This window comes from Rhinopithecus bieti, unplaced genomic scaffold (assembly GCF_001698545.2).
Source record: "Rhinopithecus bieti isolate Rb0 unplaced genomic scaffold, ASM169854v2 scaffold_40854, whole genome shotgun sequence".
Taxonomy (NCBI): Eukaryota; Metazoa; Chordata; class Mammalia; order Primates; family Cercopithecidae; genus Rhinopithecus; species Rhinopithecus bieti.
Genome location: NW_016816567.1, coordinates 25,698 through 36,431, shown reverse-complemented (window position 1 = coordinate 36,431; position 10,734 = coordinate 25,698). Strand labels below are relative to the sequence as shown.

General features: G+C 50.6%; 2 pseudogenes across 1 annotated transcript in view; both read left to right on the top strand.

Moving 5' to 3' along the window:
• LOC108517171 (keratin, type II cytoskeletal 8 pseudogene) overlaps positions 1-5,717 on the top strand; it is a 7,463-nt pseudogene extending 1,746 nt beyond the window's left edge. Inside the window, exon 2 of the transcript XR_001882021.1 lies at positions 5,348-5,717. The product of XR_001882021.1 is annotated as a keratin, type II cytoskeletal 8 pseudogene (transcript). The remainder of the gene's footprint in view (positions 1-5,347) is intronic.
• Positions 5,718-5,788: 71 nt separating this feature from the next.
• Positions 5,789-9,304, top strand: LOC108517172 (uncharacterized protein CXorf49-like; annotated as a pseudogene).
• Positions 9,305-10,734: the final 1,430 nt, after the last annotated feature.

Genomic DNA, 10,734 nt, shown 5'->3' with positions numbered 1-10,734 from the left:
AAAAAAAAAAAAAAAAAATGAAATGGGCTCTTTCATTAAACCATCAACAGAAATAAATTCCAGGTGTATCTAAGACCAAATTTTGAAGAAGCAACTATTGAAGACTATCTTCATGACCTTAAAGTAAGGAAGGATTTTGTAAACAAGACAGAAAAAAACCACGACCTTAAAAAAAAAAAGATTTTAGAATTCTACTGCATTAAAATGAAGTACTCTGGTGTTTGATGTTTACCTTGAACTGGATCAAAAATAAGATGAATTGATAAATGAAGGAGGGTTGGATAGACATGTGATAAACAAGTGTAATAAAATGTTAACATTGGAACCTAGGTGATGGGTATCTTGACGTCCATTGCAAAATTGTTTCAACTCTTCTGTAGGTTTGAAGCTTTTCATAATAAAATGTTGTGCAAAATAAAATAAAGTCCTTCTTTTCCTTAAAAGGAACAATAAATGGAGTAAAGGCAAGCTACATTACATGAAATCATCAAGAATTAAAATTTAGAATACATAAAGAGCTCCCACAAATAAACAGGCTAACAACCCAGGGAGGAGATGGGCAAAAGATATTAAAGGGGCATCTCACAGAAAATAAAACCCCAAAAACCAATACACATGAAAAGATGCTCACTCTCATTGCTAATCAAGGAATCACACATTAAAACTGCAATGACATACCATTTCACATTGGCCAGATTTGCAAAAATTTTGTAGTTATAAATTATCAAATATCAAATGTTGATGAGGATGAAGACCAACTGAAACAGTGAAACATCCTTGATAGGAGTATAAATTAGCAGAGTCACTTTGTAAAATACCTGGCATGATCTGGTAAATTTGGAAACGTCTTGGTAACAAGTCCACTCCAAGGCATAAATACTGGAACACAGCTTCCCAGCAATTTTATCCTACGGCCTACACAGAAAATCATCCTTGTATGGTGCAGAAGAGTAAGAACACAAGGCCGCTCAGGGCAAGATTCAGCAGGTCCAGGGGCTGCTGTCTGGCTTCTGGCTACGTCCAGGGCTACGGGCCCCATTGTCCCAGCACAAAGGTTGGAAAGCTCTGGCCTGCAGGACTCTTGTACATGTTTAGCAGGAAACACACCCTAGAAGGTTTGTAGTAGCACTGTGTATAATATCTGCTAAACTGGAAACAACACAAATGCTCATCACCATACAATTGAGATACAGTTGATCATTATTACACACAGATTCCATATCTACAAATTGGTCTACTTGCTAAACTTTATTTGTAACTCAAAATCAATACAGGCACACTTTGGGGGTCATTCACAGACGTGTGCACAGCAGAGAAATATTTGAGTCACTCAAAGCACAAGTGTGTTCCCATCTGAGATCAAAAAAGGAGAAGCTCTGCCTTCTTGTTTCAGCTCTCATACTGTAAGCAAGAGTCCTCTTCTGGGTCTATTTAGTACCACATATTTCATATTTTGTGCTTTTTATTAGTGATTTCACCATTAAAAATGACCCCAGGCATGTACTTAAGTGCTGTCTAGTGTTCATAGAGCAAAATGACTGGGATGCACCTTATGGAGAAAATATATGTATTAGATAAGCTTTGTTCAAACATGAGTTATAGTGCTTGTTGGCCATAATTTCAATACTATTGAATCAACAATATGTAAAAAAAAAAAAAGGTGTTTTAAACAGAAATACACATGAAACAAGGTTATATGTTGATAGACTGATGAAAATCTTGTGATGACAGGATTACGGGAACTTCACCCTGTATTTCCCCTAGGATCAATGTTTCAAGATTGCCTCCTTCAGTGTTTGCAGTGACTTTTTAGAATGTCAATATCATGATAATGAGAATCAACTTTGTATTTACTCAGTGAAATCACACCAAACAATGATAATGGACACTTGCTTAACATATGCAATAACAAGGATAAATATGTTACACAATAGAGTGTGGGAGAAGTGAAGCACAATATAACTTATCCCACATATACAAAGAGAAAAAGATGTGTATTGTTAGGAATATGTAATTAGGAACATATTGTTGGAAACATATTTTTGGTAATATGTAGATATGTAGAAAACAACTAAAAGAAAAGAAAGGCAGTGAAGAAGACAGGTTCAGAATAAAGGTTACTCCTCTTGAGGCTGAAGGGAATAGGATCAGAAGGGAGACCACAGGGGACATGAAAAGTGAGATTTCTGTGTAGAAAAGCACTTCCATAAATGCTTGCTGAGGGAATAAATAATGGGTAAACCTGGAACTCTAGCACTGACACATCCCTAGAACCACATAAGGAACTTTCATTTTTCCCTATTATTTTATTTTATTTTTTATTTTTTGACACAGGGGTTCATTTTGTGGTCAAGGCTGGAGTACAGTGATGTCATCAAAGCTCACTGCAACCTCAAAATACTGAGCTCAAGTGATGCTACCACGTTGGGTTCCAAAAGTGCTGAGATTAAAGCATGGGACACCGAGCCCACTCAAAAATTTCTGAATGAAATCTGCATGTCCTACGCCAGTACCTCAAACTTGACTAGATTTTAGTCAAAAAACTAAACCCGTAATTTCCAACCTAAACTTGCTCGACTTCCTACGTCCCTGTCCTACTGATCACCCCACCAAGCAGTCACTCAAAACAGGAATGTTAGTGGTCCTCGACTCCTGCCTCCCTGTGGTGGCCATGGAAATGTGCCCTTCAGATCTCCTGCTGCAGGGAACAAAGCTGATTGACAGACCCCAGCTGCCACTTCTCTGGATCCATCACTGAGTTTGCCCCAAGACCAGGCTTCCTCTGGGAGCCTCCCAGCCAGTGACAGAGCATGGCAGGGGTATGTGGCTGCGGAACAAGGACTCCTGAACTGACAGCTGTGGCTGGGGACTTCACATCTGTGCAGCCGAATCTTAGTTAGAACTAAACTCCATATGAGATTCCTAGCCGGCCCTACTTCTCCCATGTCTCTCTTATGGATGTGACAGTTGTGTTGCCCACAAGACTCTCCCCACCTGCTTCTGCTCCTTCCCCTTTATCATTCACCAGCATTTGCCCTATAATAATCCTTCCCATCCAATCACATCGTGGCCTCTAGATTTTTGGGGGACCGAATTAACAAAGGAGGTCCCAGTAGTGGTCTGAGGAAAGACAGCACGCAGTAAGAGGGGCTTTATGGATGGGCCCACTCACCTCCAGAATGACAAAGAGGATGCCATCCTGAGTGATATGTGGAGTATGGATGATCTCTAGCACCAGGTGAGCTACGGATAGCTTAAGGTTTCACCCTCAGTCACTCATGGTAAACATCCCAGTGGAAGGTCTCACCTTTGTCAACAAGAAGATTCGGGCTTTTGAACAGGATAGAGGAAAGAATGTCTACATAAATGGCGGAGTTAGCTGCCGGTGTCTAAATATATTGACACCCTTCGGAGACGTAATGAGAAACTATGGGATGTCACCGAACAGTTCAGGGCTGGGTGTAAGACCCAGAAGGCCTCTTTAGTTGCTTCCAAGAAGAGCCTCACCTCTTGCAGAAGATGAGCAGACACAACTGAGGAGCACCACATCAACATAATTTGATAGCAAATGACGGACAACTCCAGAGATAATGGCACCCTCAAGCAACACAGGCCTGTTATGCGACGGTCAGGGCCCTGTTTGGAGAAACCCAGTCACCTGAACTACGGGATGGAGATAGCTGGATGGAGTGTGAAGGGTGAGCCTTCCTGTCCTAGCAAGAGCTACCCCGGGCCGCATGCTGGTAGGGTGCTACACAGCCCTGGCCCCCACAAAGCCATGGGTGCCTCCCTCAGGGGCTGCCCTGTATGCTCTCTCTCACCTCGCTGGGTGATGCTGAGCCAGATAAAGGGAGAACAGAGATTATATGCCAAGCAAGAGATAGCCTGTACAGGCAGGAGACAGGGAAATACCGCTGGGAATGGATTTTGAGAGTGCTGGATCAAGGGTCTGGAATATATGACAACATAAGCAAGTCTACTCGACTACAGGCACTTTCTGGCGTCGTGGGATTTAACACCCTTGCAGATGCATTTTGCAGTTTTAGGAGGCTCAGCTCTAAGCACGAACTCCATGAAGCCCGTCTGCCTGGTTTCCGACCTGCAGCTGACACCCACCGGCCAAACAAATGACCTTGGGCAAGTCCTGAACCTCTCTGTGCCCACTTCTCCACGTGTAAGAAGGTGGCAATAGCAGGCATTTCCACCTAAAACTGTCCCAAGGATGAGTTAGCATGTAGCGATAAGGCCCAGAAGAGAGCCAAGCACATAGTGAATGATACATAAGTTGAGTTTCACGGATCCTGCCAAATTACCCTCCCAAGTGGCTGCTCTCTCCCTTTCCCCCAGCAAGTGAGCAAATGCACTGGTTTGCTCAGGACCTCTCCTGCCCCTAGAATGGTTAAGCTCTCTAAGAGTCACAAACCTGCCGTGTGAAAATTGAGTTTTGATTTTAATTTGCACCTTTAGGGTGAGTGATGGTGAGCATCTTTGGGGTATCCTAGACCATTGGTTGGACTTCCAGCTTCGTTGAATAAACGACAGCAACAGCGGGGTGGGGGAGGCTGGGAGAGGTGGGAAAACTCTGGCCTGCCCAACCACCACACCCACATGCCAATCAACCCTTGTAGGCACACAGCCTCGTGCCAATTTGATCACCTACTCTAAGAAAAAGAAAAAAAAAAGTATCCAAATTGGAAAGTAAGAAGCTCAATTATCTCTGCTGCAGATGACATGATCTCACATGGAAAAAACCCTAGCATACACTGCACCAAAAAACGTTCAAAACCTGTAGACAAACTCAGCAAAGTTGCAGAATGGAAAAGCAAACTGCGAAAATCACTGGCATTTCTATGCCCTAACAACAAACTATCCAAAAAAGATAAGCAGGAAACCAACGTATTTAGAATACCAGGAAAAGAACAAAACCCTTTGGAATACGTTTATTCAGGGAGGTGAAAGATGTGCATAATGAAACCGACCAGACACTGATGAAAGACTCAGAAGACAAATAAATGGGGACACATCCCGTGCTCATGGTCGGGAAGATGGTTAACACGTCCATGCTACCCAAAGCCGTTACAGGTTCAACGCCGTAAGTCCCCAGGAAAATGACAAAGGGATTTTTCGCAGCACTAACAGAAACAACCCTGAAACTTCTGTTTCTTGACTGTGGGCCTCCTTGTCCATGTTCCTATCGGGCGCTACCTCTTGGTGTGGAACGGAGGCTTGAAGCTCCTCTGTGCGCCGGGTGGTTGGCGTGCATCATAACATTTACTCTCCCAAGCTGATGAGCTGGGGGCGGCTCTCTCATTGACCCCTGCCTTACAGATGGGACACTGGGGCTCAGAGACGTGGCTCTCATTGGAAAGTATGTGCCTGGCCGCCAGAGGTGGCAGGACAGGAAGAAAGAGATGGATGGAGAGCTCCAATGCGCCCTGGCCCCAAGAAGCTACCGGAGCGCAGCCACCCAGTCAAATGACAGGCGTCTGGGCAAACCAAGAGCCAGTGTCCGGATGGTTACAGCCACAGGCCCCGCCAAACAAAGGGAGCGCTTGTTGGCAGAGGGTGGACCAATGAGAAGGCACGGTGCGGGCGTTGAGGGTGCACAGAAACCACCGCTGTCTGGACTTCTCCTACTGCCGCCTGGAGTGAGGACGGCGGTGACCTGCAGGCCTTGCTGTTCCTGTCGCGTGGCCCCCTTGGCTGGGCTTGACTAGGCTTGGCTCTTCCCTCCCACCGTTACCAGGACGACCGTCTCCGCACAGCCCAGGCTGCCCCGACCGGCGCCATGAGCTCCCCAGACTAGGTGTCCGTTTGGGGAGCCAGTTTCAGGTCAGAGGGTGGCGAGCAGGCTGGCGCCTGCAAGGCCACTTCAGGAGCCCCTTGGGGCCACAGGAATGTCCACGGTCTCGATTTGGGGATGCTGCACAGCAGCTAGGGTGAGGGTGAGGGCAAGAGCGGGTTCACAGATCCGGAGGGCTTCAGCTTCAAGTCTGAGAGCAAATTGACAGAGCAGGGAAGGGTGGTGCTCTGGGGCTGGGAAGGCCGGCCTGACACCCCAGTAGACGACCAAGGGGACTGTGTGGACTACTCGTCCTACCTGACTGACGAGCCAGATGCCATCGTGCCGCTGCCCAGCATCCAGGGACACACGTCCCCAGAAAGCGCCGCTGCCAAAGGGTCCACTGACATTTGGGCGGACCTGGAGGTCGATCCCAGTGGGAGTGGCGCCCTGGGCCCCAGTCCTGGAGAATGGCAGCAGGCCTCTGCCGGCCCTCTCCACCTCAGTGATCCTGGGCCAGGCCCGGCCTGGGAGAATCCAGAAAAGGGGCTAGAAGAGCAGATGGAGAATCGGCGTGGATCCCCAGCAGCCCTCTGCGAAAAACCCCGCAGTGCCGTCTACCCACGAGTCTGATTCCGCAGAAGAGAGCAGCGGCTTACCATTGATGTGGGTGGGCATTCGCCACAACGAAGGAAGCCAGGCCAAGCCCTGCAGCCCCAAGAAGCCAGCAGACACATCCAGACACGTAGACTTCCACTGCAAGGAGAGTTACCTGACCTCTGCTCCCCGCGGACTCACTCCAGTCATGGAGAGGCCAGCTGTGGGAGAGCTGGAGGACTCTCCCGGAAAGAAAATGCAGAGCAGGACCTGGGGAAAGGTGCAGGCCAGGCCCAGCTGCTCAGGAGCTGCCACTGCAGGGGCTCTGCCCTGGGGCCCTTAGAGGAGGAAGATGGCCCAGGAGAAGTCCCTAGGGGGTGCCTCTCAACTGGCCCCGGGGAGAGCCTTTACTGCCTGCAGAGAGAGACTCCCTCTGTGGAGAGAGGGCCACTCCCTCGGAGCCGGCCACCTTCCTGCCATTCTCCGGTGTAGGGACACACGGGATGTCCAAGAAACCCCAAAAGCCTAAGCACAGCAACCCTGGGAAGAAACCTGCAGGAAGGAAGACCAGGGAGTCCCAGGCTGTGGCCAGAGAAGATAATGACCCAAATAGAGATGCAGTCCCAAGGGTCCACAGGAGTAGGCCTTGGGACTTGTCGCCCTCCTTTCCTTCTTCACCCTCCTCCTCTTCTGTCTCCCCCCACGTCTCCTCTCTTCCAGCACACACCTGTTTACCCATGTCCCCTCTGTCCCTTGCTCGAGGGTTATCATCAGGAGCCCAGGGACACTAGAATGCCCAATCGGGGTCTTCATCGTAGGGGCACACGTTAAGGGGAGCACTTGGTGTGTGACGGGCATGCCTTCGGACACTCTGCAGGGGTTCTACTTCCTCCTCCATGGGGGAGCTGGGAAGGAAGGCAGGGCTGGCAGCTGGTTTGGATTAGGTGACCCCTTAAAGTGTGGGCCGCAAAGCTGGGGCGTCTAGGCTCATCAACTTCCTGATTCCTCCTTCCTTAGCTGTTGCCTGAGCCACCTGGCAGGCTGCCTGCGCTATCTCAGTATCCCCAGTGTTTTCCCTGGCTGGGCTCTGCCTCCTGGCCTGGGGCTGACTGAGGGAGAAAGTGCTAATGAGATTAGGCTCTGGAGTCTCCATCTTACCACAATCCTTCCCCACCTGAACTCACCGCCCGCCCCCACTGCCAGCCTGACTCAGACATTTCTGTTTTAGCTTCCCACACACAGGCCAGTGCTGCCTCGCCTGTCTGTGCGTCATGGAGAATTCAGCAGTGGTGACCCCAACATCAGAGCTCCCCAACTTCTGGGATGTTCAGAGCCCTCAGCCTACAGCCTGGGAGGCCTTGTGTCCAGACACCGTGCACCCTCCGGTGAGTCTTGCGGATTTGATAGGGGTGGAGGGGAGAGGGGTCGGGAGGGAAACCTCTGGTTCTGTCGCTTCTGGGGGCTCAGCCTTGTTCCCAGGCTTCCCTGCCCACCCAGGCAGCTGTCCCACGGGAAATGGGGTGTCGACAGGACTGGCTTTAAGCCACATCCACCTCTCAGTGGGGTTTGTGTGGTAGGGGGCAATTTGGAGCAGCGCCCCAAACTCCAACTCTGGAAGGAGACTTTTGGTGGTACAGAGCCCTTTTCTGTTAAGTCCTGCTCAGCCACACTGGCCCTCCCAGGGCCTGACTGTGGCTGCCGCGCTGCTGGAGTCCAACCCAGGGTCACAATGCTAGGGGGGCCACAGGTACACATGGGCTTACACTGGAGAACAGGGAAGGCAGTCCCAGAGGGAGGGTTGGAGTTGCTGGGCAGAGCATGGGCAACATGTTGCCAGCAGAGGGTGACGGTGCTTCACTTTAGACCCTGCCAGGCCTTTTCCACCTCACTGGGAGGCTTGGAAGCTGGATTTTGTGTTCTCTTTCAGGTGACCAGCAGCCGCCTGTCCATCCCCCAAGACCAGAAAGGCAGCAGCAGCCCCCGGGAGCCCAGGACTGTCCTCGGGTAATGCTTTGTGTGGCTCTTGGAAATAGAGGTCCACACTAGATGGTGGGATCTGTGTCCAGGTTAAACTGACTTCTGCGTCCCCCTACCCCCCACCTCCACCTTCCACACCCCATGGAGAGAGGATGCCTCCTTTCCATTGAGGATTCTGTGCCAACCCACCTCACCACTGGGCTGCAGGCTATGGGGCTGTACGGCCTGGGGAGAGAGGGAGTCCGGAGAGAGAGCAGGCCAGAATTGACTAACCATTTCTCTTCCTCTAGTGTCTTCTGGTCTAGTGCATCCAGCTGCAGAGGGAAATTGAGGACCTTACACAGCAATTAGGTATGATGGAGCCCTGGCCGGGGCAGGGATGGACAGCGGTGTCTTTCTGCAGGTGCCGGGGGCAGGGGTGGGCTGCAGGTACAGGCGGCGTCACTGGGACTGACTTTCCTCTGCGGAAGAGAACCAAGCAAAGCCTGGCCCTGGAGCCTTCTGTGCCTTTCCAGCTAGGGGTGTGCACAGACAGCAATGTGTTGTCTGAACTCCATGTACACTTGGTCCACAAGTCTCAGAGATCTCCTTCGCTTAGGACGGTTAGAGATACCACATGTGTTTTCCCTTTAACTGCTGCCTGGTATGGCTTGTATGGATTTTTGCTTACTGGCTGGCTTATCTGTCTTTGAAACATGTTCTGAACGGTTCTGGGTTGCCCCAACACCTGAGAACCACTTTTCCACTTAGAAGGCATTTCCACATTTAATTCAGGTGATGGGTGGGTGAGTCAGTCCCAGGGCTGGTGGGGTTTCGCGTTGCAGAGCTAGGTGGTTCCCCACGGGGGCAGGGGGTGGGTTTCTGTATCCCTGGGTCTGGAGTGCCCGGTTCTGCCTCTCTGTTTCAGCGGCCATGCAGTTCCTCACTGAGAAGTTCCAGGACCTTTGAAGTGAGTATGGCACACACCATGCCCCTTCCCACAATCCTGGTAGCTTAGGAGGGCTGTAGGCTGGCCCTGGCTGGTAGCCCATTCCTGAGCCTGCTCTGTTTCACAGGTTTGAGCCAGCATCTTCCTATAAGACGAGCAGCTGGTACCTTTGGAGATCTGGAGCTGCAGCCAAGCAGGTTCCCTCCGTATCCTCTTCAGCCAGGGCTTTTGCTCTTCCACTTCCCAATGCAGTTCAAAGCAGTTTGAAATAAAGTCATTCTCATATTCTGTGGTCTGTGATCTGCCCTCTCTGCGACTGTTGGGAGTGTTGGATTCAGTGTGTTGCTCCCTTCCCTGACACTTAAAGAACAGTTCCCCTGGGGCTCTGTGGTGGGCCCTCTCCTTGCAGGGCACCTGGGCTGGCCTCTGAGCAGCAGCCCTGCACTCGGGCTCACTAAAATGCCATGGGTCTAGGTGCTGTGGGGGCCCTGCCTGGCCACAGCAGCATTTCCTGCCTTTCCCTTACATGCCCTGCTCATGTCCCTCCTCTTCTCCTCTTACTTCGGGGTCTCACAAGTCCCCTTCTTCAGCGCTATCCTCTCTCCACTTCTGCAGGAACTGATGGCCTCCTAGAACCCTGGTCTTTCTCTTCTTTTCTCCTGCAGTTCACTGTCTCTTTTTTGCCCTGTCACCATCCTTTCCATTGTGAGCATCCTTGCTCTCCCATGTGGCTTGACGCCGGTGGTCTTTCCTGCACGGTTTTTTCCGTGCTGTTGAGGACCACGTTGGAGCTTATCCTCCCACTCAGGAGACCAGTCCTCTTTCTGGAGCCGTTATGTCCCTCTGGTGCCACCACACACATGGTCAGGGCATCTGGGCCAGAAATCAGGTAGCATCCTCAGTTCCTCTTAGCCCTCATATTTGAACCTCAGTTACCAAATCCCATCAGGTCTCCTCCTTAGTTTCAGTAGCCAGGCGGAGACAGAAGCCACATCCCAGTGGGCGGCTGAGCAAAAGGGAAGGTACATGGAGTGCCGAAGAAAAGGGCAGGGTAGTCTCTTGGTTGGATGTGGGGGCACTGAGTCTGTTCTGGTGCCTGCAGGCCAACCTTGTAGAAACTGCCCACTGGCAGCTACACGGAAGGTGGATTCCTCATCCTTGGTGTCCTATAGGGAGCCAACAGTCCCTTCTCCAGCCAGTCAACTCCATACCCTTGATTTGAAAATGGCAAGGGTGGTGTGGATGCTAGGCAGGGCAAGTGTGGATGCTAGGCCCGGCTGTTCTTTGATGGTCCCTGTCAAATACTGTTCCACCACCCGCAAGGCCTCAGGATTTTGTGGACGTGATATTTCTGCATCCCTGATCAGTCTTTCAGACCGCCGCTTGAGGTTATACAAGATTTCCTCGAGTTCCCTGTTCTGCCTTCACCCTCCCTGAGAGTTGGGATCAC